The sequence below is a fragment of the Macaca fascicularis genome, chromosome 2 (assembly GCF_037993035.2).
Source record: "Macaca fascicularis isolate 582-1 chromosome 2, T2T-MFA8v1.1".
Taxonomy (NCBI): Eukaryota; Metazoa; Chordata; class Mammalia; order Primates; family Cercopithecidae; genus Macaca; species Macaca fascicularis.
The window spans coordinates 170,043,436-170,065,820 of record NC_088376.1 but is presented as its reverse complement, the minus strand read 5'-3'; the positions used below and the strand labels follow the sequence as shown (position 1 = coordinate 170,065,820).

Genomic DNA, 22,385 nt, shown 5'->3' with positions numbered 1-22,385 from the left:
ATGAGCCGTGGGGTGGCTCCTGCCTGTCGGCTTCTCATCAAGGACTCCAAACCTCTCCTCACCTCTTAAAAATCTTGTCTTTTCCTCCTGATCCAGCTTGCTCTGCTAAGCAAAGTACCCCACACCAGGTATAGAAAGAAAATTAATATTGTCTTCATATTTTTCTCTGAGCAGGGAGATGTATAGATTTTAGGCCTCTCTCACATGATAAGAAAATCACAGTGGCCTTCTTTTTGGCTCCATTTCTAGTCTCTTGAAGGTGCAGCTGTGTGGCTTGGCCATGAGGATTGGAGAGGATATAAAGAGGGCAGGAGAGGGGACAACTCCCATTCTGTCAGCCTGGCATCTCTCAACCGGCTCTGCTCCAGCCAACTCTTCATAGTACTTAAAGTCCTTTTTCAACTCCACGAAGTGATGCTCTCACAGGGTTCAGATGAGCTCATCTCCTCTCTTACTACACTAAAGTGCCTCGAGGGCTGGAACACTGCCTCATACTTCTCCATCCCTGACATGCTCAAGCCCAATGCTGATACAGTGCTCAGTAAATTATTGTCCTTTGGTTGATTTGCAGCAAGTGCTTTTTAAACTGGAATGCTCAGGGTTGAAATAGTCCCTCAGTTGTTCTGGATCACCATTCTTAAGTATCCTCTTCTTGTTGGTGTGCTACGGTTTCTGGATTCCCCAACTTGAAGTATATTAACCCCATGTGGCCTCACTGGACAGCCACTTTGAGGCTGCCTTCATCAACACCTGTCAACCTGTCATTCTGTTGCCCACTTCATTTTCCCCAGTCTGTTGTGTTGGCTCCACATCCCTGAGTCATGCCCACTGTCTGCTGTCTTAGTCCTGTGTTTGTGCTGACTTGACAAATTAGTCTCATCTCAACTACTGTATAGCAATACTTTTTATTCAACTTTTACCAATTTCCTAATACCATGGTCAGTCCAAATATTCTCCATTCTTTGGCTTTACCTCAAGTTTCCATCCTATTTTTTTTTCTCTTTCCTAAAGAGAAGTCCATACATTCTAACTTTGTTATGACTTGCCTGCTCCTTAATCTCTTGTCATCTGGTTTCCACTCTTCATGCTGTGTTGTTCCCACTGGGAAAGACACCATAGACTTGAAGAGTCTGTCCTCGATCTCATCTTGCATGGTTTCTCTGCAGCCTTTGATGCTGTGGACCACTGCCTGGTCCTGACACTCCTTCTTGCTTTTGCTTCTTTAATGCCCTGTGTGTCTCTGTTTCTTCTGCTACTGCTATTTCTCCATCCAGGCCTTTCTGAGATTCAGTCTCTGCTTGGTTTTCCTTAGAGGCAACTTTCACTCCCATGACTTCAGTTATAATCACCTCTATGCTAGGTCACACTTCCAGTTGTCTACTGGAGTTTTCTATATGTCCATCCTACTATCATTAAAATTTGAGATATCTCAAACTGGATTTATTCCCCCTTCCAAAACTGCTTATTTTCTTCTACTAACTTCAAGGCTGAAGGTTTCTGCCCATCCATTGATTGTAATCCTCCATCAGTCATTAGAGTGCATTATTCCTTTAGATCTATTCTTTATCCCATCTGTTTAGTTTCTGCCACCACCCTGAATCTTACCCTTTTGTCACGCGTATAAACTATTGAAGTTAATCTCTTAAAATACTTTTTCAAAAATGTACTCTTGTACTTAAAACATCCAGTAGTTCCCCATTATTTACAGAATCAAATCCAACCTTCTTCACCTAAGGTTCAAGACCTTCCTTAATCTAATCCCAACTTTGTTGTTCCCATCATTTCTTCCTCTATTATATTTACCTTAAAGAAATAAATCAGTTTAGTGAAACCGTTCTGCTCATAAGCTCCCAAACACTTTATAACCACAGTTGTTCGTGTCCTTTCACCTATCTGCTACATCCATCCCTCATATTCCCATCTCTTCTGGCCTAACCTTCCTTCAAACCACCTTTCCAAAAGAGCTGCCTTGACCTTCTCAATCTAAATTAACCTCTTCCTCCCACAAACTCCATTTGACTCCATTAAGCTCCTGGCAGCTTATGAAATTACATAAATTCCAGTTTATATGTTAAATGATTGCTTAATTTTTCTTGCATTATCTTTCTAACTAGACTGTTTGCTCCTTCTGGATTTGATCACCCAGCTGGCACCTGGCTCAGACTTAGTTAATGCTGCCTGTTCTTGTCTGAGTTTCCGTGAACTTACAAATACAAGTTGCTTTTTGTAAATTGAGTCCCAGGCCCATATGTTTATAAGAGCGAACACCTTGAGCAGGATTAACTATGTGCAGGTATGGATAATCTGTTGTACTTTTTTCTAAACAAAATCTTATTTATTGGCTACCTATGTGCCTTGGTCTGTTTGTGCTGTTGTAACAGAATAGCACAGACTGGGTAATTTATAACAAACATATATTTATTGGCTCACAGTTCCAGAGGTTGGGAAGTCCAATGTCAAGGTTCAGGTATCTGGAGAGGGCTTACTTTTTGCATCATAACATGGCAGAATACATCACATGGCGAAGGCAAAGAGAAAGAAGAGGACCAAACTTGCCCTTTTATAACATTACTCCATGCACGAGGGCAGAGCCCTCATGGCCTAATCACCCCTTAAAGGTCCCATCTGTTAATACTGTTAATATGGCAAGTAAATTTCAATGGGAGTTTTGGAGGGAACAAACATTCAAACCAGAGCATTAGCACAAACACAGGTGTATGAGCCTCACCTGACACATTTTGCCTTTTCTTTAGCAGATCAGGAAAGGAGAAGCAAAGTAGACAGCAAGTTGTATTCTCTTCCAAGCAACCTCATTTATTATACAGTGGCTAATTTCCTTCTTCATGCCAAAGTAACTGCACTGTTTAAATTGGAAAAAAAGAAAGAGAGAGAGAGAAAGAAAAAGAAAGAGGAAAGGAAGAAAGGAAGGAAGAAAGGAAGAAAGAAAGAAAGAAAGAAAGAAAGAAAGAAAGAAAGAAAGAAAGAAAGAAAGAAAGAAAGAAAGAGGAAGGAAGGAAGGAAAGAGAAAGAAAGAAAAAGAAAGAAAGAAGGGAAGAAAGAAACAGAAAGAAGGAAAGAAAGAGAGAGAAGGAGGGAGGGAGAGAGAGAAAGAGGAAAGAATGAATGAACAAAAGAAAGAGAGAAGGAGGGAGGGGGAGAGAGAGAGAAAGAGAAAAGAAAGAAAGAAGAGAAGAGAGAGGAGAGGAGAGGAAGGATATAAAAGAGGAGAAAAAAGTAAGTTTGTATAATAATAGGATCTGATTCTCTCTTCCTCTATTATACAAAATCAAGAGTGTGGTGTGGAAAAAAATAGAAATTTACAATTGACAAACAGCTTTACTCTCTCTAGTAGTGAATTAATTTACTGTTTCCAAGCACCTACCACACTTATTTACCAAAAAGGAAAGATACAAGAGTCATAGATATAAATGTATATATTTTTTCCTTATATGTAGAAACAAAATATTTACTAATGAAATTCTTGCTTCTTTTTTCTTGAGAGGGAGGCTCACCCTGTCACCCAGGCTGTAGTGCAGTGGCACGATCTCAGTTCACTGCAACCTCCACCTCCCGGGTTCAAGCAATTCTCCTGCCTCAGCCTCCCGAGTAGCTGGGATTACTCCCGTGGCTGGGATTACTCAGCCTCCCGTGGTAGCAGGAGCCCGCCACCACGCCCTGCCTGACCATGTTGGTCAGGATGGTCTCCATCTCTTGACCTTATGATCCACCCGCCTCAGCCTCTCAAAGTGCTAGGATTACAGGCATGAGCCACCGCACCCGGCCCTTGCTTCTTTAGTTCGGGTTACAGTCAATCCATCTTTACCAAGCTCTCCATTTCTAGCCATGATGGTGAGGTAATGTCCTTCTTCTCAGTGTGTAGGTGGACTAGCAAAATGGCATTACCTGGGAGCTTGTTAGAAATGCAGCATCTCAGAACCTTTCCCAGAATCAGCATTTCAACAAGATTTCCAGGTAATTCAAATACACATTAGAGTTTGAAAAGCACTAAAGTAAGGCAGATGTAATAACAAGACAGCACTGGAAATTCATCTCAGATGGCATTATATGAAGTCTCATGATTCTCTCGGAATCTTAAAGCACTCTTTGGGTGGTGATGGGTTGACAATATAAAGTAGCTGCAGTTTGCAGACCTGAGTTCTGCTCTGGGCAGTGTCCTCCCGATAAAGCCCCAGACTGCAAGAGCCCTGAAATACACGCTTGCCACCTTACCCTTGGGCTGAGTCACATTCCACCCACTACCCCCTCACTTGTTTCCATCATATTACTGTCTTCCTGGGACTCCTCCTCTGCCTTCCTATAGATGTCTGGATGAGACAGAATGGAAGTGTCTCACTGCTTCTGCCCTTGACTCCCCTACACACCCTGCCCTAGGCCATGCCCCAGGAGAGGAAGGAACTGGAACTGTGTATAACCCCGGGGCTAATTGCCCCATACAGTGTTTTCCTCGCCTGTGTCATCCTCTATTACCTTTACTCTGTCTTTTTTTTTTTTTTTTTTTTTTTTGAGATGGAGTTTCACTCTTGTTGCCCCGGCTAGAGTGCAATGGTGTGATCTTGGCTCACTGCAACCTCTGCCTCGTGGGTTCAAGTGATTCTCCTGCCTCAGCTTCCCGAGTAGCTGGAATTACAAGCATGCATCACGACACCCGGCTAATTTTGTATTTTTAGTAGAGATGGAGTTTCTCTATGTTGGTCAGGCCGGTCTCGAACTCCTGACCTCAGGTGATCCGCCCGCCTCAGCCTCCCAAGGTGCTGGGATTACATGCATAAGCCACCATGCCTGGGCTGCTCTGTCATCTTTCTTGAATCCATCTAGAGAAATATAATCGCTTTAAGCATTGCATTTGCTATTGTCTATTAGATCTGTTATTTTCCTATCAGGTTTTTTCTAAGTGTATCTTTGTTTTGGATCTTAAGGAAGGCTTGGTACTTAAATATGGCAGACCAGAAACAGGCAAACCATTTTGGTGTGTGGGCTATGAAAAGAATATAATAGAGTAATGGGAAAGAACAACTGGGTATAAATTGTGACCCCTTTACCTTGAGAAGTCAGGGAGGAACTGTGTTTTGTGTCATTTGAGCTCAGATATAAATGATGAGATGAACACAACTATTCAAATATCTAGGACAGGTGTTCCAGGCAATGGTGACAGTGGGAGCAAATGTCCTGAGGCAGATCCTGTTATGATAAACACTTGGGGTGAGTAAGGAAGGGGAGAGAGGGAGAAAAGATGACTAAAACAAGCTCTTGGCCTCAAGTGTCTGGGAGTCAGTGGAATGATCTAGGCATGATAGGAGGAAGAGGGAGAAAATATTGTAAAGTAGAGAAGAGAGAGCAAGAGGTAGAGGAAAGAAATCAGAAAGACATGAGAGTGGTAGGAGATGGCCAACTGCAGTTCACTGCCCACGCCACTGGCCAGCACAAGTGCAGCAGGCTCTCTACCCGGAGTCTGTGACCCAAGAGAGTGTGTTTCTTCTTTGGAGGGAGGAGAGCTGCCGAAGGAAAATATACTAATAAGCCAGAGGCAAAGGAGGCACTTAGTAACAAGAAATCTTCTGGAAAAAAAACTTAGGAATCAGATTCTAGCAAAGATATAAGCTGGAATTTTCAAGCTCTGTTGTTTTCAGAGGTTGTAAGGACATTTCAGAGCCTCCTACTCTGAGAGTTCTCACAGTCCTGGGCGGCATTCACACAAACAGGTCGGTGTATGAATATATGAGGGTATGTGTATATCCTGTGTGTTGAGATCGTCGGGGGTGCCTGGGCAGAGGGAAAGAAGAAGGGAAGGCCATTAAAAGCCTTGCTGAGAAAGGTATTTCTTGTGGACAAAAAAGAATCAGGCCCCTCGCTCCCTACTGAGCCCATTTCTCCTGCCTTTACCCAAGCTGTCAGGCATGAATCCCTGTAGCATTCCGTAACTAATTGACAGTAATGGGGGCCATTGGGAGTCTAAGAATACATGGCATTACCCGGCATGCCTTGGAAAGAAGGGGGGCTGCCTCGGGGGCAGCTGTGGGGAAAATAAAGGCTGCATTTTAAACTTTTCTTTTCCTTAATTGAAGGTAGGAGGTAGAAGTAGAGAGGAGCAGATTTAGGCAAACCTCTCCTCTAGCTTAAAAGTAAAAAAATCATAAATTTCATTTCTTATCCTGAGCTAATATCCCAGGATACTATGTCTGCCACACAGAAGAAACAGATGGAATTTCAATTAACCCCAGGGCCCCCTGTGAAATCTATATTGTACCCTCTGGATTTACAACATATTGTAATATATGACTGCAGGCTCTGGAGATTCCATCGCAAATCAACCCTCTTTATTCCAGGGGTTCAGAAAACTACTACAAAAGCCCACTTCAGAATCAAAAGTGGACAGTTTCTTACAACTTCATCTTCAGAGCTGAAACTCAATTTTAATTTTATAACAGTTTATTTATTGAGCAGTCCCCATGTTTTTATAAGAGAAGACATTTAAGTTTTTTTCCTTCTATGAATGATGATAATGACAGACTAAAACTATTTATGCCAAAAAGAAAATTGGGAAAAGATGCACCATTACCACACCTGGATGAATGATTCACCATAAACTCACAGTCAATTATCATCCAAAGGATTTTTATACTTAAAAAAAATTATACCTTTATAGAATTAGTCTTTAATAGTAAAGATATTTGAAATCAAAATAAAAGCAGTTACCTCTGCTATGAATATCACATGAAGCTGTAAATTTTGCAATAATTTTAAGAATTCCAAGTGGTTTTTCAAAGTCAGGATTGTTTATAAGGTACCTATAAACCTATGGTTCTGACTTTTATGTCTTTTATTATTGGCCTCACCTTTCTGCATTTATTCTTCATTTCAAAAATAATATTTGCATGAGTCTTCAACTTCTCACACCCATAAAAACTTTCAAAATTAAGTTTGACCTTTTGATATTAAGGAAAAATTTTCTGTGCATTTTTCTTACAAGACTACTTTTCCCTAAAATAATACGTCAACTCAAATCTTGCATCAGCTTCTGCAGAGATGAGTTTTCCCCATTCGGTGATACAGACTCCTTTTCTCTCCAGGTTGCTGTTGTGTTATCCAGCTTATTTTATGAAAAATTTGCCTCTGAACCCCTGGGGACTCTCTCTAGGAAATCAGATCAGGAAACTTCCTGTATTTTGAGAAAACTAACTTTGGAGAATTGAAATGTGTCTTTTTAAGGGATTGCAATGTGATGTAAAGGCTTCTCCTCATTCCAAGGTAACCATGAGGAACTGAGGACCTAGGCTGCCCTCAGAAACACAATCTATTAGACTCAGAGATGTTGAGAGCTGGGCCAAGTAAAAAGAGCCGTCATTCAGACAGCTAAGATATTGTTTGTTCCACTTTGCCATTTCATGGAGGTAAATAAGGCAGTCACTGGAATGTTCCTCTCCAAATTGTCAGAACAGAGGAGTTCTCCAGCCTGATTTCTTTCCTCCACCAAATGTACAGCCTTGCAGGACCACTGGGGAACCTTCTTTCTCCCTGTGTCTACCATCGTGTAGCTAGGCCAGCAGGAGCCATGACATGGTGAGGACATCCCTCCCAAATCAAGCAGAGCTTGGATGTGACACAGGGACCGGGAGCCACCAAAGAGGTTCAAAGAAATGGTCGATTTGCTCTTCAGGCAAGTTAGGAACATTGGCTCAGAGGCTGGAAGAAGGTTCTTCTAGTGGAACACGCTCCTCTGATTTTTAACGAAGTTGGTTTATACCCTTGAACCACCCTTAAATCAGAAAAAAAGTGGTGATTTTAAATAGGCTGAACATTCGCCTGTTTTGGACATCTTAATATCAGATAATCAGAGGTCATTTTGAGGTAATCATTAAGGTTTATTTCCTCATCTGAACAAAAACATGGATTTGTTTTTAAACCCAGACTAGCATTCATTTAACCTGCCTCATTCCCATCCTAGATATCATTTATTCTGGAAAGAAAAAATATGTGGTCACTTAAAAATAATATACAAACCACATGTTAAGATTGACTGAGTTTTTGTTTGCTTTTTTAACCTTTTGTGTGTGCTTATTATATATACATAATAGAAGTCGATTCTTCTATAATACTTACTATGTGCCAGGCACTATTCTAAATGCTTTATATGCAATAATTATCTAATAATCACAACACTCTTTGAGGTATTATTATCATCTTTTTCCAAAGAGAGAATATTAATGACACAAACAGTATTTGGAATATGTTTCCTTCTTAGCCTTTAGAGGTTATGGCAGGGATCAGGTTTTCTGATCCCTGATCATTCACAGAATTGAAAGTGACATCTTTCAAAACATAGTCAGTATGGTTCCTCTTCTTCCTTCCCACCCACCTCGCCCACCCCCTGCCACCTCTCTTTCTAATCTGCCCTACATTCTTCACTCTATTTTCAACTTCTTGTTTGAGGCTTCTTCACTTGCAGTCTTCCTGTTTTTATTTTTATCCTATTAATTTCATGTTCCAACACCACCAGAAGTTAAGGCAAGATGAAAGAGGAAGAAAAGGACAATATGGGAGGTATTCTAAAGTCATCTGGAAAACTTCATGATTGGATACAGTGGGAAAAGTATACTGAAGGGCTCAATTGAAAACATATATGGTTGGTGAAATTTTTTGCTATTACCTTACCTTTTCCTTATTTTTTTTTTCTGGGTTGGTTTTACTGTTTTACCATGATTTTTTCCCCGAGATTCAAACAGAAATCTATTTTCCCATCAGTTTTTTCCAAAAGTCTTCACTCAGCCTTTCCCACAGGTATCTATTCCTTTCTCACTGCCAAGCCCTTGTTTATTATCTTGGCTTGAAATTGTTCTCTCTTCATTTGCCTTATGCATATCTTAGCCTAAGAACCAGGTTCCAAGGAAAATGGCAATTGTTTTTCTTTGCAGATTCTACAGTTTTGTTTTGTAAGTTAGACAAATTTGTTGAGCTGAATTAGGGAGAGTGTGATATACACCTGTCACATTTCCCTGAAATATGGTTGCTGAGTATAAAAGCACTGAACTGATTGGGAAATTGTGCCAAGTAAACAAAATATTGCAGCAGGAATAGGAGAAACATTGATCTGGACTGGGCCAGATGCTGGCATACAGAAAGATAATCTTAGGTGGGGACAGAAGCCAGCAGCAAAGAAGATCTGGAGTCAAGCTTAGGCCCCTGTCATAGTGGGACCATGTGAGGAAGACCGTCTAGAGTTTTGGAAGAGGGTAAGGCTAAGGTTACAGCCCAGAAGTAAGACTGAGTTTCCTCTAGGCCAGAGAAGACATATTTTCTGTAGCATTTGTAGGGAAGAGTCCAGGAGAAACGTCTGCACTGAGAATGGAAAGCATACTCCTGGGATAGTAGAGGTGAAGATGCTTAAGGAAAAGCAGCAATGATGGCTGAGTCACTTGCCAGGAATGTTTGATTGCACTGTTATGAAGAACTGATTCCAGGACCTCATTTTTGTGGTTTCAACAACTCTTCATTTATTCTGTGAAGATTGCCTTTCATACCATAGATATGAGTTTTGGCCTTTCATCCTCTTTGTCCCTGAAAGCTCTAAGGGAATCATTGTTTAAGGAGGATCAAATTCTGCTTGTGAGAGCAGTCCTTGCAGACTGACCTGAGTTTGGGACCAGGCACCGTTACAATGATGGCCACTCAGGCCCAACACTGTTACTATTTCACACCATATCTTTTTCTACATACAGGCATACCTTGGAGATATTGGGGGTGCAGTTCCAGACCACTGCAATCAAGTGAATACCACAGTAAAGCAAGTCACAAAAACTTTTGGGTTTCCCAGTGCATATAAAAATTATGTTTACACTACACTGTGGTCTATTAAGTGTGCAATAGCATTATGTCTAAAACATGTACACACCTTAATTTAAAAATATTGCTGAAAAATGCTAATGATCATCTGAGCCTTCAGTAAGTCATAATCTTTTTGCTGGTGGAGGATTTTGCCTCGTTGTTGACAGCTGCTGACTGATGAGGGCAGTGGTTGCTGAAGGATGGGGTGACTGCAGCAATTTCTTAAAATAGGACAACAACGAAGTTTGCCACATTGACTGATTCTTCCTTCCACAGTAGATTTCTCTGTACCATAACAGGCTGTTTGATAGCATTTTACTCACATTTCTTTCAAAATTGGAATCAATCCTCTCAAACCTGCCACTGGTTTATCAACTAAGTTTATGTACTATTCTAAATCCTTTCTTGTCATTTCAACAGTGTTCACAGCATCTTCACCAAGAGTAGATACCTTACAAAGAAACTACTTTCTTTGCTCATCTGTAAGAAGCAACTCATTCAAGTTTATCATGAGATTGCAGCAATTCAGTCACAATCTTCAGGCTTACTTGTAATTCCAGCTCTCTTGCTATCTCTACCACATCTACAATTACTTCCTCCACTGAAGCCTGGAACCCCTCAAAGTCATTCATGAGGATTAAAATCAGCTTCTTCCAAACTCCTGTTAGTTGATATTTTGACCTCCTTCCATGAATCAAGAATGTCTTTAATAGCATCTAGAATGGTGAATCCTTTCCAGAATGTTTTCAATTTACTTTGCCCAAATCCATCAGAGGAATCACTCTCTATGGCAGCTATTACCTTACAAAATTTATTTCTTTAAAAATGAGTCTTGAAAGTAAAAATTACTCCTTGATCCTTGGGCTATAGAATGGATGTTGTATTAGCAGGCATGTAAACGACAGCAGTCTCTTCGTACATCTCCATCAGAGCCCTTAGGTGACGAGGGGCATTGTAATGAACCATAATATTTTATAGGAATATTTTCTTCTGAGCAGAAGATCTCGACAGTAGGCTTAAAATATTGAGTAAACCACGCTGTAAACAGATGGGCTGTCATCCAGGCCTTATTGTTCCACGTATAGAGCACAGGTGGAGTAATTTAGCATAATTCTTTAGGGCCGTAGGATTTTCAAAATGGTAAATAAGCACTGACTTCAACTTAAAGTCACCAACTGCATTAGCCCCTAGGAAGAGATTACTCAAAGCCTGTCCTTTGAAGTTGAAGCCAGGTATTGACTTCTCCTCTTTAGCTATTAAAGTCCTAGATGGCATCTTCTTTCAATATAGGCTGTTTTGTCTATACTGAAAATCTATTGTTTAATGTAGCCACCCTCGTCAATGATCTTAGCTGGATCTTCTAACTAACTTGCTGCAGCTTCTACATTATTAGCATTTGCCACTACCCCTTGCACTTGTATGTTATGGAGATGGCTTCTTTCCTTAAACTTCCTCAGCCAACCCCTGCCAACCTCAAGCTTTTCTTCTGCAGCTTCCTCACCTCTCTCAGCCTTCATAGAATTGAAGAGAGTTAGAGTCTTTCTCTGAAATAGGTTTTAGCTGAAGGGTATGTTGTGACTGGTTTGATCTTCTATCCAAACAACTCAGACTTTCTGTGTATGAGTGATAAGGCTGTCTTGCTCTCTTATCATTCATGTATTCACTGCAGTTGCACTTTTAATTTCCTTCAGTAACTTTCCTTTGTATTCACAACTGGCTAACTGATACAAGCAGCCTAGCATTTGGCCTATCTCAGTTTTCAGCATGGCTTCCTCTCCAACCTTAATCGTTTCTAGCTTTTGATTGAATGTGAAAGATGTGAAACTCTTTCTTTCAGTTTAATACTTAGAGGCCACTGTAGAATTATTAATTGGCCTAATTTCAGTATTACTGTGTCTCAGGGAATAGGGAGGCCTGAGGAGAGGGAGAAAGAGAGAGAGAGGAATGGCTGCTCAGTGGAGCAGTCAGAACACACACACTGGTCAGTTAAGTTTGCTGTTGTATGTGGATTTGGTTTGTGGCATCCCAAAACAATTACCATAGTAGCATAGAAGATCACTGATCACAGATTACCATAATAGATGTAATATCACAAAAAAGTTTGAAATATGATAATTATCCAAATATGACAGAGGTGTGCAATGAGCACGTGATGTTAGAAAAATGGTGCCAATAGATTTGCTCAATTCAGGGCTACCACAAACCTTCAATTTGTAACAAATACAGTATCTGTGAAGAACAGTGAAATGCAACAAAATGAAGTATGCTTATATTAGCAAACTGTTTTCACATCTTCAGAAATTTCTGCATTCTCATTAAGAATGGTAAAATATATTGGCATTTACATAGGATCTTTCCAACAAACAGCTCAAAAGTCAGTAATGACAAAAGGGTCCTTTCTTTTCTTAAATTAATAGACTTTATCTCTAGAGCAGTTTTAGGTTTACAGAAAAATGGAACAAAAAATACAGAGTTCCCACATAGCCCCACCTCCTCCCCCATTTCCTCATCTCCTTCCCCACAGATTCCCCTATTTTTAACATATTGTATTAGTGTGGTATGTGTCTTATAATAGATGAGCAATATTGATACATTATTATTAACTACACTCTATAGTTTACGTTAAGGTTTACTCTCTCTATTATACATTCTATGGATTTTGACAAACATGTAATAAAATACATCCATCATTACAGTAACAAACAGAATAGGTTCACTGCTCTAAACATTGTCAGTGCTCCACCAGTTTATCGCTTCCATCCTCCCTCCCTCCACCTGACTCTCTGGCAATCACTGATCTTTTTATTGTCTTCATAATTTTGCCTTTTGCAGAATGTTATATGGTTGGGATATATAGTTATACAACATGTAGCATCTTCAGATTGGCTTCTTTCACTTAGAAATATGCCTTTAAGGCTCCTCCATGGGCTCCTCCATGTCTTTTTGTGGCTTCATAGCTCATTTCTTTTTATTGCTGTATAATATTCTATTGTATGGATGAACCACAATTTGTTTGTCCATTGGCCTGCTGAAGGACATCTTGGTTGCTTCTAAGTTTTGGCAGCATTTATGCTCCAGGTTTTCCTCATTTTGAAGTTAAGCAATGGAAAAGAAAGCTCCCCAGAATTCTATGTCCCCATATTTTCCCAGCTGTTTCATTGACTGGCTTGCTCCATGGCTCTGGTAACTATTTCCTTACAACTGTTCTTGGTTCCCTCCAAGCTTAATATGGCAGAGGTTAAAGTCATGGTTACTTCCAAATTGCTGGATAGCTGATCCCAGACCAGGGCAAGATGAGCAACTCTAAGACACCACCATTGCAGAGGAGAGACAGTCTCAGTTGACCCAGAGGGGCCAATCCCACTAGGACCTCTGGCCCATAGAATGTGGACTTCCATCCTAGAAGTCATTTGGAGATACAATTTTCAGCCACATGCTGCAGACAGCTTTCATCTTCTGAAGCCCACCCCTGGTGTCTTAGTCAGTTTGAGCTGCTCTAACAGAACACCATAGACCGGGTGGCTCACACAACAAACATTTATTTCTCACAATTCTAGAGGCTGGAAAGTCCAAGATCAAGGCAGTAGGCAATTTGGTGTCTGGTGAGGGCATGCCTTCAGATTTGCAAATGGTCGTCTTCTGGTTGTATCCCCACAAGGCCAAGAGAGATTATTTCTCTCATATTTCTTCTTATTTCTCTCTTATTTCTTATCATATTAATGCCATCATGAGTGCTCTACCCTCATGTCCTAATTACCTCCTAAAGACCGTACTCCCTAATGTAATCACATTGAGAGTTAGGATTTCACCATATTAATGGAGCAGGGAACCACAAACTTTCAATCCATAACACCCAGCTACATACTAGGTAACTACAGTAACTATCTACCAGCCAGATAGATATTGTAGTTACACCCACCCTTCATACCTTTCCACCTGTGTCTTTTTAAACCCTGCCCAGCCTCAGGGAAATAGTCATCATGTTCTTTACACTTAAAAAGAGGGGGTCTTAGTAAAGAGGACCATTTATTTTAGATTTCTTCTATTGGTTCCTTCTCTATGTTAATCTGCTGTTCTCTTGACTTCTACATATGCTTACAATGCACCTTGTTTTTTGTTACTTCTCTTTTCAATGAATGTGAGGTCTTCCACTAGCAAAATTGCAGAGGTGGTCTGTCTCCTCAGGCTCCACTCTCTGTGACTTCCTTTCTACCCACCCTATAGTGCTTCTGTGCTCACCTCCGTACCAGGACTCAGTACCTTAGTACTCAGTACCTCAGAACCTGGGTCCTCTCATGACCTGCTCTCAGGCTTTCTTGTCACCTCAATGATCCCACACGGTTTTCAGTAAACAACTGAAAAGAGCTTAAGCATTTTCCTGACCTTATTGCATTCCAATAAGGAATTGCCAGGATAAGCCAGAAGTAGACTAGAATGTGTGAAACTGCAAGATGCTTGACGCCACCTCAAGGTGGCATCGGTTTGGCTGTCCTGAGATGGTGAAAAGGAAAAGTCTTCTCTTCTGGTTAGCCCCTCACTTAGAGCTCTCTCAACATCTATTGGAAATTTTCACATCACATAATTCATCTGTTAACATTCCCTGAAGAGGGTTCAATTTTCAGTATTCTTGAGGCACTTCTCTGGGAGTTCACCCTTCACCAGTTCTTACAAGGATCTGTTCTTGTAAGAACTCCTCACTGGGGGAGGAAGCATCATGCCCCCATCAATAAAGTAGACCTCTTCTGACCCGGCTCAAGCAATCGCTCCCTACTTTGTTGAACTTTCAGTAAAATATGGCAACAGTGCTTAATATGGGATTATCCACAAACCTGTACATTAAAACTTTAGAGGAAAGGAGATAACACTGTACCTGTCAAAGACAGAAAAGGGGTTGGGAAGGACGCAGGCATTTAAAGACAGCAATGAAGCAAGAAAAGAAATAGCCCAAACTAGGGATAAAATCTTGGCAGTCCTGAGGTAGAAGGTAGCCGAGAAAGGGTGAGAAGCTATGAGGATGAATTGAGTGAGATGGTTTAATTATGATGTGTTTTATGCACCAAGATTTCTGAGGATACTGAGGTAAAGGAGACAGTTTGTTCTCAAGATTTGGTGTGGCAATGAAAACAGTTCTCCATTTGTCAGTCAAATAGCCACACTGGGTTTGAGTTAGGAGAAAGTCACTGATCATCCTAACACCAGAAAGCTCTTAAGTCAGCACTGCCTTGTTTCATAAGCAGAATAAGCAAGGAAGTAGGTTCTAATTCTAATGTTTGCAAAGTACCTTCCATGTTTGCTGAGCCACACTTCAAAGGGATTTATGTACATTACCTCGGATTAGTCCGTTATCTTAAAGAGTCAGTGAAAGCAAGAAAGGTTAAGTGACTTGCACAAGGACACACAGTTAGTAATTTTTAGAGCCTGGGTCCAACTAGTCCCAAAGTCCCTTCGCATGTCCACTAGGTGGTTTGAATTCAGCTTCTCTGCTCCCTTACTTATGACCCTTTTCCTACTAAGAAAATGAAATTTTACAATTAGATATTTATTCCTTTACCTAAGCACTTTATTCTTTGGTGAATTTCTGCTAAGAGGAATAAGCCATTAAAAAGTTTACCGTTAATGTATTCCTTGCTGAGAACAAATTTATGAAATGATTTCCTGCAAGAAAATTTTGATTAGTGTGCATGTAGAGTGGGGAGCAGTCAGAAAAATGATGAAAGACCAGCACAGAAGAGGGAGGCAAAAATAGAAGATGTCTTTGCTTACACCTCACATTTTTTAGGGCACAAGTGCTGCTGGGGAGAAGCCCTGCCCATCTTCACTTCTCACTCTGTCCAGGGGCCTTGTTACACCTCAGAGTTTCAGCAAGTGGGAGGAAGCTGGAGAGGAGAATACTGGCAACGGCAGACATGGGGGCGGGAAGGCGGGTGGTGCAGGGAGGGTGGAGACAAAGGGGGAAGTAACTTTTTAAGTAAAAAATGATAAGTGATGAATGGAATGGCTAATCCTGGGGAGCCCTGAGAATGCCAGACCGCCAAGCAAGGGCCTCTCTTTTTTTCACTTTCCTTTTTCTTTTCTTTTTAATTTTCTTTTATTTAATTTCGCTGCAGCACGTATAATCAATTACAGACTGAATTGGGATAAAGGGAGGGGAAGCACTTTAATTCATAAATCAATTTTATACGGTCATCAGTCAGGTTGTGAATGCAAATACCTCTGTCGGTTTAGGTTATTCAGAATTAATTGACTCCCACCGGGCTGGGCTGCAGATGGAGAGGGGCTTTCTCACAAAGTCTGCTAGGGCCCGGCATGGGGGCCAACCACTTCCTCCCTCCCCGCTCTGGCCCTCTGGCCACCCCCCTCTTCTCCTTTACCCTCTGGGCCCCAAACGTGGAGATGATGGGGGTGGGCATCCAGCAAGAAGCTGGGTGGATAAGAGCCCAGAAAGGCTGTTTGAAGAAGGAAGGGGATACACAGAAAGATGAAAGCCCCCAAACAAACCCTCTTCAGCCCAGGCCCTGCAGAGACACCTTTATGTGATTAGAAATGCTTAACTTTCAAGGGTCTGCTTTTAAGTTCTCTTGAGCTTCTTAAATAAGAAAGAAAAAAAGAAAACAAACAGAAAAGCCAGAGCCCCTGGGCTGAAGCTGAAGGGATATCATTTAGAAACCACCGGGTTGCAGGGTTTGTGCGGCTGCCAGATTTTAGCAGCCAGAGAGCAGCCCAGGACAGAAGCCTAAATGCCAGCAGGCCCAGTGAAAGTGAGTGTGAAGGCCCTGCCCAAGGCACCAAAGAGAACAGCCCTGGGCTGTAGGCCCGCAGCAGAGGCTAGAGAGAGAGAGAATGAATTGTGGTGTAGAATGGGCTGACCGAGGCTCCCCAGTTGGGCTGCACCTGTCTCCTAATTTAGGGTCTTCTATCTGCAGGAGTTCATTCTAATTTGGAAAGACACGCATCCATCCATCCACACATTCAACATATTTTGACCTCAACTTTTCCACTTTTTACCCTCAGCTAAATATACTTCTCATTGTGTTGCTCCAAATCAGACTGCCTTACCGGTTTTCCGCACTGTCCTCCTACGCGGGAATCGCCCAGGAGGTTTGTTTGTTTTGTTTTTCTGTTTGTTTTCTTCATGCTGTTGTCCAGGTCCACTCCTACAATTCTGCTTTAATGGGTCATGAGTAGAGCCCAGGGAATTGGTGCATTTTAATAGGGTTACAGATGAATCCAAAGGGCAGCAAGGGTTGGAACCACTTGAAGTGTCTGAAGACTAAGGTGGACAACTCTAAAACCGCGTGCTTCCCTCCCCAGTCCCCGTTCCCTTCCCACAGCCTGGCAGTGTTTCTGGAAGTGTGCCCCATTGGAATTACATTAGAAAAAGTAAAACAAACACATTGGTAAGAAAAACAGGAACAAAATAAAATTTGGGAATATATATGTTGTAGATTCCCTGGCTCCCTCCAGATACACTGTGGTAAAATCTCTGGAAAAATTTCGAATTTACACAAACTCCCAGTAAGTTTGGGAATCCCTGCTGAGGCAAAGCACCAAGACATTTGCACTGTCTTTATTTAACATCAAATCCTAGCCTGCCTGGTACATATCAAATTTTGCCTTGACACATGGCAGTTGTGTGTTTGTGGGTTTTGTCAGAGGAGCTCCCCGAGAGACCAAAACCTGAATCTAGGAGCAAAATGAAAACAGTCTATTTGAAGAGATGATCTCAAAGGCTTCGTGTTCCAAAGCATGAGCTCTTAATCCATATCGAGACTTTTAAAAATCAGCTATAAAATTCTTCTGCACTTTTAATGTAACCCACAGTTAAACAATCTTTAATACAGTTGCTTGTATGTAAATGAGCCATATTCATTTGTTTTAAAAGGCTAAGAGGAATTCTTGGAAATGCTTCATTAGTCATTCATTTGTACTACCATATGCTACTGAAAGCAATAAAACTGCTTTTCTTTAAGATTTTCAGAACTTCAGGCTTCTTTCCCAAGTCAGACTAGACTTCCTCTCCAAAAAGTCTGAAGGTCTTAATGGAGATTAAATGTGTGTTTTCTCTTGCTGTACTTAACCAGCAGCAAAGAGAAATTTGGGCAGGGGGTGGTCCAGAATGAAAGGGCGTCTTGTTCGCAAAGCCCTGGGTTTCTAAGGTAGATAATCTGAGAAGTCCATAGGGGGAAAAAAAATCCTTAGACTATTCAGGCCATGTGGCAGGGTGAATACACAAGCTTCCGCATCAGTACTGCCCAGCTTCATGACATACATTGGACAAGATACAGCACCTCTCTGTGCTTCAGTTTCTTCCTCTTTAAAATGGTAATATTAATAGTAGGTACCTCATGGGGTTATCGTGAAGAGTAAATGACAGAATGCATCTAAAAACCTAAGCAGAAAGCAAGCCCAATAACTAACAGCATTTGCTCTTATTGAGAGAGACCATAGACGAGTGGTGATCAGTGGGCCTGTTGGTCTGATTTGGTCCCTCTAGCAGCATCAGCATCACCTGGGACTCTATTTGAAATGCAGAATCTTGGGTCCCAGAACTACTGAACAGAAACTCTGAAGTAAGACCTAGCAGTCTGTGTTTTAGCAAGCCTTGCAGGTGATTCTGAACCACTCTACAGTTAGAGAACTCCCAGGGGAGGCTAAGACCTGGAGGCTGGAGCCTTGGAGAGCAATAAGAATCTCCTTAGAGTCAAGCGGTTTGTGGTAAAGAAAAAGGGTGGATTTAGCTCTCTCTATATGAGAAACTAAGACAAAAATGTCTTACACAATTATGAGTCTGGGGTTGGAAGAAAGGAAATTTGGCAGGACTGCAGCCTGAAGTACCCATCCAAAGGATGGAAATCTCACCAGTAACCATGGGCCTTGTACAATAGCACTGTTTGCAAACCTTTGCCACAGACAGCATCTTGTAAACCTTGAGACCTCAGGAAACCTTCCTACCTACCATACCTCTAGCCCCTCTTGAGATTCCAAGGCCCAGGGGTGCCTCCAGCCTCATTTGCCCTGGGACTTTGGCAAACTACACTACCCAACTATGTCACCAGATGAGAACAGAAAGGTCTGAACCTCCTTCCCTAGACTTGGGCAGAGAGGGATAGCCTGCCAGAAAAAGGGTCACAGAAGAGCCATCTCAGCCATATTGCTTTGAGATGTCAGTAGGATGTATGTGTAGCCCCTTCCTTCTCCCACAGGAAGGAGTCTCACAGAGCCGGAAGGTGGAGATGCAGGGAAGGCAGTCTGAAGTGGTGGATACTAAAGAATTTGGAAGTCATATGCAGAGAGATAATTTTTAAAGATATCCAAAAAAGAGAAAAGATAGTGAAGTTTGGGGGCTTCAGAGAGAAATACCATATTCAGATTTACAAGGGCTAAAGGAGGCACAGGTAGGAGCTGAAGGAGGTGGCGGGTCGGTGCTACTTTAAGGGATCTACTTCCCTTTATAGGAAATAAAAAGTATTATCTTTTCCTCATCCAATGCAAGGTTCATGGCTGATGCCTCTCTAACAAAAGATGGATTTTAGAGAAACGACAGAAATAGAGAAAAGCATGACAAATTTATTTAACCGAAGTTTTACATGACAGGGGAACCTTCAGAAATGAAGACCCAAAAATTCAGGGAAAACTGTATTTTTATGCTAGAATTTGATAAGGAGTAAACAGTCGTGCAGAAATGTGATTGGACAAAAGGGGATATGATCTAATGGTACAAAGCTGGGAGAACTTAGTAAGGCCTGTTTGTTCAGATTCTTTTTGACATCTCTGTATCTCCATTCCTTTCTGCCGGGTGTGGGGCAGGACATCTGCCATATGAAGGTCTTATGACCTACTCTCAGGAGAGGTAGGTAAGAGAATTCTTTTATGGCTGGCCCTCTCTTCTTAAAAAGGCAGAAGACCGGAGAATTAACTTCTTACCTCTGTGATTTTCTCTATTTCCCAGGTGCCGTGTTTTGGAGTAGTGTGTCTGGTACCTGTCACCTTTAACCAACAATTACTGAGCACCTACTGGGTGCCAGATACTCCGCCAGGCTCTGAGAGGACAGAAATGCGTAACACACAATTCCTGCTCTCAAGGAGGCCTTTCAAGAAGAAGAGAGTAGAAAAAATTCACACATTTCCCCCATCCCAAAATGACATCGATCTGAAGAAAGGAAAAGAAAAAGGTAACTCCCAATGTGTCTTTAAACATTTGACTCAAATTTGAGATTTGGGGTTCGGCAATCAGCTGAACCTCTTCCTCTCCTTTACGTGCACACACACACACACACACACACACACACACATTCTGTAGCATGCGTGTCCTCATTCAGCTGGCCAGCGAAGGATAGGCGTAGTTGTTGCTGGCCCTGCCGGTGCTACAATTTTGATCAGACAGGTATTAGAAGTTAATTTCAGAAACAAAATCATAGCAGTTTCTGGCACATAAGCCAACTCCAACCTAACCTTTCGATGAGGTAAGGGTAAAGGAATCTGATAAACACATTTAATTTCCTGTGAAATGAACAGGGATTTAGAAACTAAGAGGGAAGTGGGATTTAGATACACACATTTTGGGTTTTATCTCACAGGACACATATAGCCCTTTTGTTCCATTTGTCATAGTTCCAGGCCCACCGGGTCTCATCTACCTTTGACATGCACCTCCATTACCTATCTAAGCCTCAACCTCCCAGGGTCTCCCTCTGGACTCTCCCCTTCCTAGGGGAAAGAAGGCAAAGCAACACTGTTGTGATGTGATGGCCAGGACCGGGGTCACGTGGCCCACTCCAGATCTGTCCCAGTGGTCACTGTCCCAGGTTCCTGTCCCACTTTCACACTTTGTGTAAACATGATACAATTATTTCTGGGGGAGAAAGGAGACTCTAAAAGGGACCCCTTTGTTACTATTCATGCACTGCTCCCCCAACCCCAGACCTGTTCACTTGATCCTGGAAGGAAGAAACAAATTCTTATTCCCTCTCAGGCTTCTGCTGATACTTCTTCTTCAGCTGAGTTCAAGACGGCCAAATGAATTTTTCAGAAAGACCACAGCTGGCTTGTCAGGACCCAGGTAACAAGACGAAAATAATTGAGAGAGGAAAAATCCCAGGCCCCTCGGGTGTCATTTTCACAAAGTTTTCTTTTGCGTATCCTTATGTGTTCCGGGTTTTTCAATGGTTCTCTTCTGTTGTCCTCACTGGCAATTTTCCTCTGCCTTTTCTTCTTTCTCTATAGATTTCCCAAAAGCATAAGCTATGTGTCCCTGATCCTGAGCAGAGTTGATAGGAAACCTTGTTTTTTTTTTTAGAACATTTCATAGACAAAACACAACCCCGGCTGCGGCTGGAGGCTGCTGGGATTTCTGGGCCTTGTTTTAATGCATGGCCCCTTTCATGAAATCTGGGGCAGTTAATGGAGGTGGGGTGGAAAAAAAAAGATGAGGAGGGGGAAGACAGGCATGAACTTTTACACCCAAAGTGGGATTTCAGAAGAATTTACAGTCGTCTTCTCTGGAGAGAGTTAAGATTTTTTTTTTTTTTTTTGAGAGGCACTCACCCTGACACCTGGGTTGGAGTGCAATGGCACAATCTCGGCTCACTGCAACCTTCGCCTCCCGTGTTCAAATGATTCTCCTGCTTCAGCCTCCCGAGTAGCTGGGATTACAAGCACCTGCCACCATGCCCTGCTAATTTTTGTATTTTTAGTAGGGACGGGGTTTCACCATGTTGGCCAGGTCTCGAACTCCTGACCTCGTGATCCGCCCACCTTGGCCTCCCAAAGTGCTGGGATTACAGGCATGAGCCACCACGCCCGGCCAAAACTGTTAAGATTTTATTGCTGTAGTACCAGCAGTTACAATGTTCCATAGAACTCATAGCTGAGCCCATGCCAGGGATTCCCCAGCTCACTGAAGCTGGAAGGAAGCCAACTAGACTGCAGAGTTCGCTTTAGGAAGAGAGAGGGAGTTAAGTTAAAGTGGGAGGTGGGTTGGAGGAAGGATAGAAGCCCAGAAAGAAAGTAAGGCATTGTAAAATCACACCTTAGGCCCTGCAGTCAGACAGAGCTGCTGTGGGTGACTTCCCACTATTTACTACCTTGGGATATTAAGCAAGTACTTTAATCACGCCAAGGCTCAGTTTTCCCATCTGTGAACTGGAGGTGATAATAGTACCTGCCTTGTTGGATTGTTGTGAGGATTTGATGAGATAAAGTCTGAAAAGGATTTAGCACGGTGTCTGGTTCACAGTAAAAGTTTAATCAATATTATTTTCTATTATCATAATTATAAATAATGGAATGCGTAAAGGAGCGGCTGCGAGTAGAGGTCACACTTTCCCTCCCTAAGTGTGTGTGTATGGAGAGAAGACAAACGTTCTTACTTATAAACAGTCCCTTCTGTGTGACTCTCTCATCCAAGCCTGCTGGGTACCTTGGGTGTGGGGGCGAAGAGTAGTAAAAAAGAGGAAAAATGGAAGAAAAAAGAACAGGCCACAAAAGCAGAAGAGATTCACGGGGGGTGAGGGGCACCGTGGCAGAGGGGTGGGGGCAGGAATGAT

General features: G+C 42.0%; 1 long non-coding RNA gene across 1 annotated transcript; it reads left to right on the top strand.

Annotated features, from left to right (window-relative positions):
• The first annotated feature begins 16,848 nt into the window (after nt 1–16,848).
• On the top strand, nt 16,849–21,767 carry LOC102138711 (uncharacterized). The gene is made up of 3 exons (XR_012431707.1): nt 16,849–16,938; nt 19,790–20,012; nt 20,813–21,767. It is a non-coding gene; the product is annotated as an uncharacterized lncRNA (long non-coding RNA).
• The last annotated feature ends 618 nt before the right edge of the window (nt 21,768–22,385 follow it).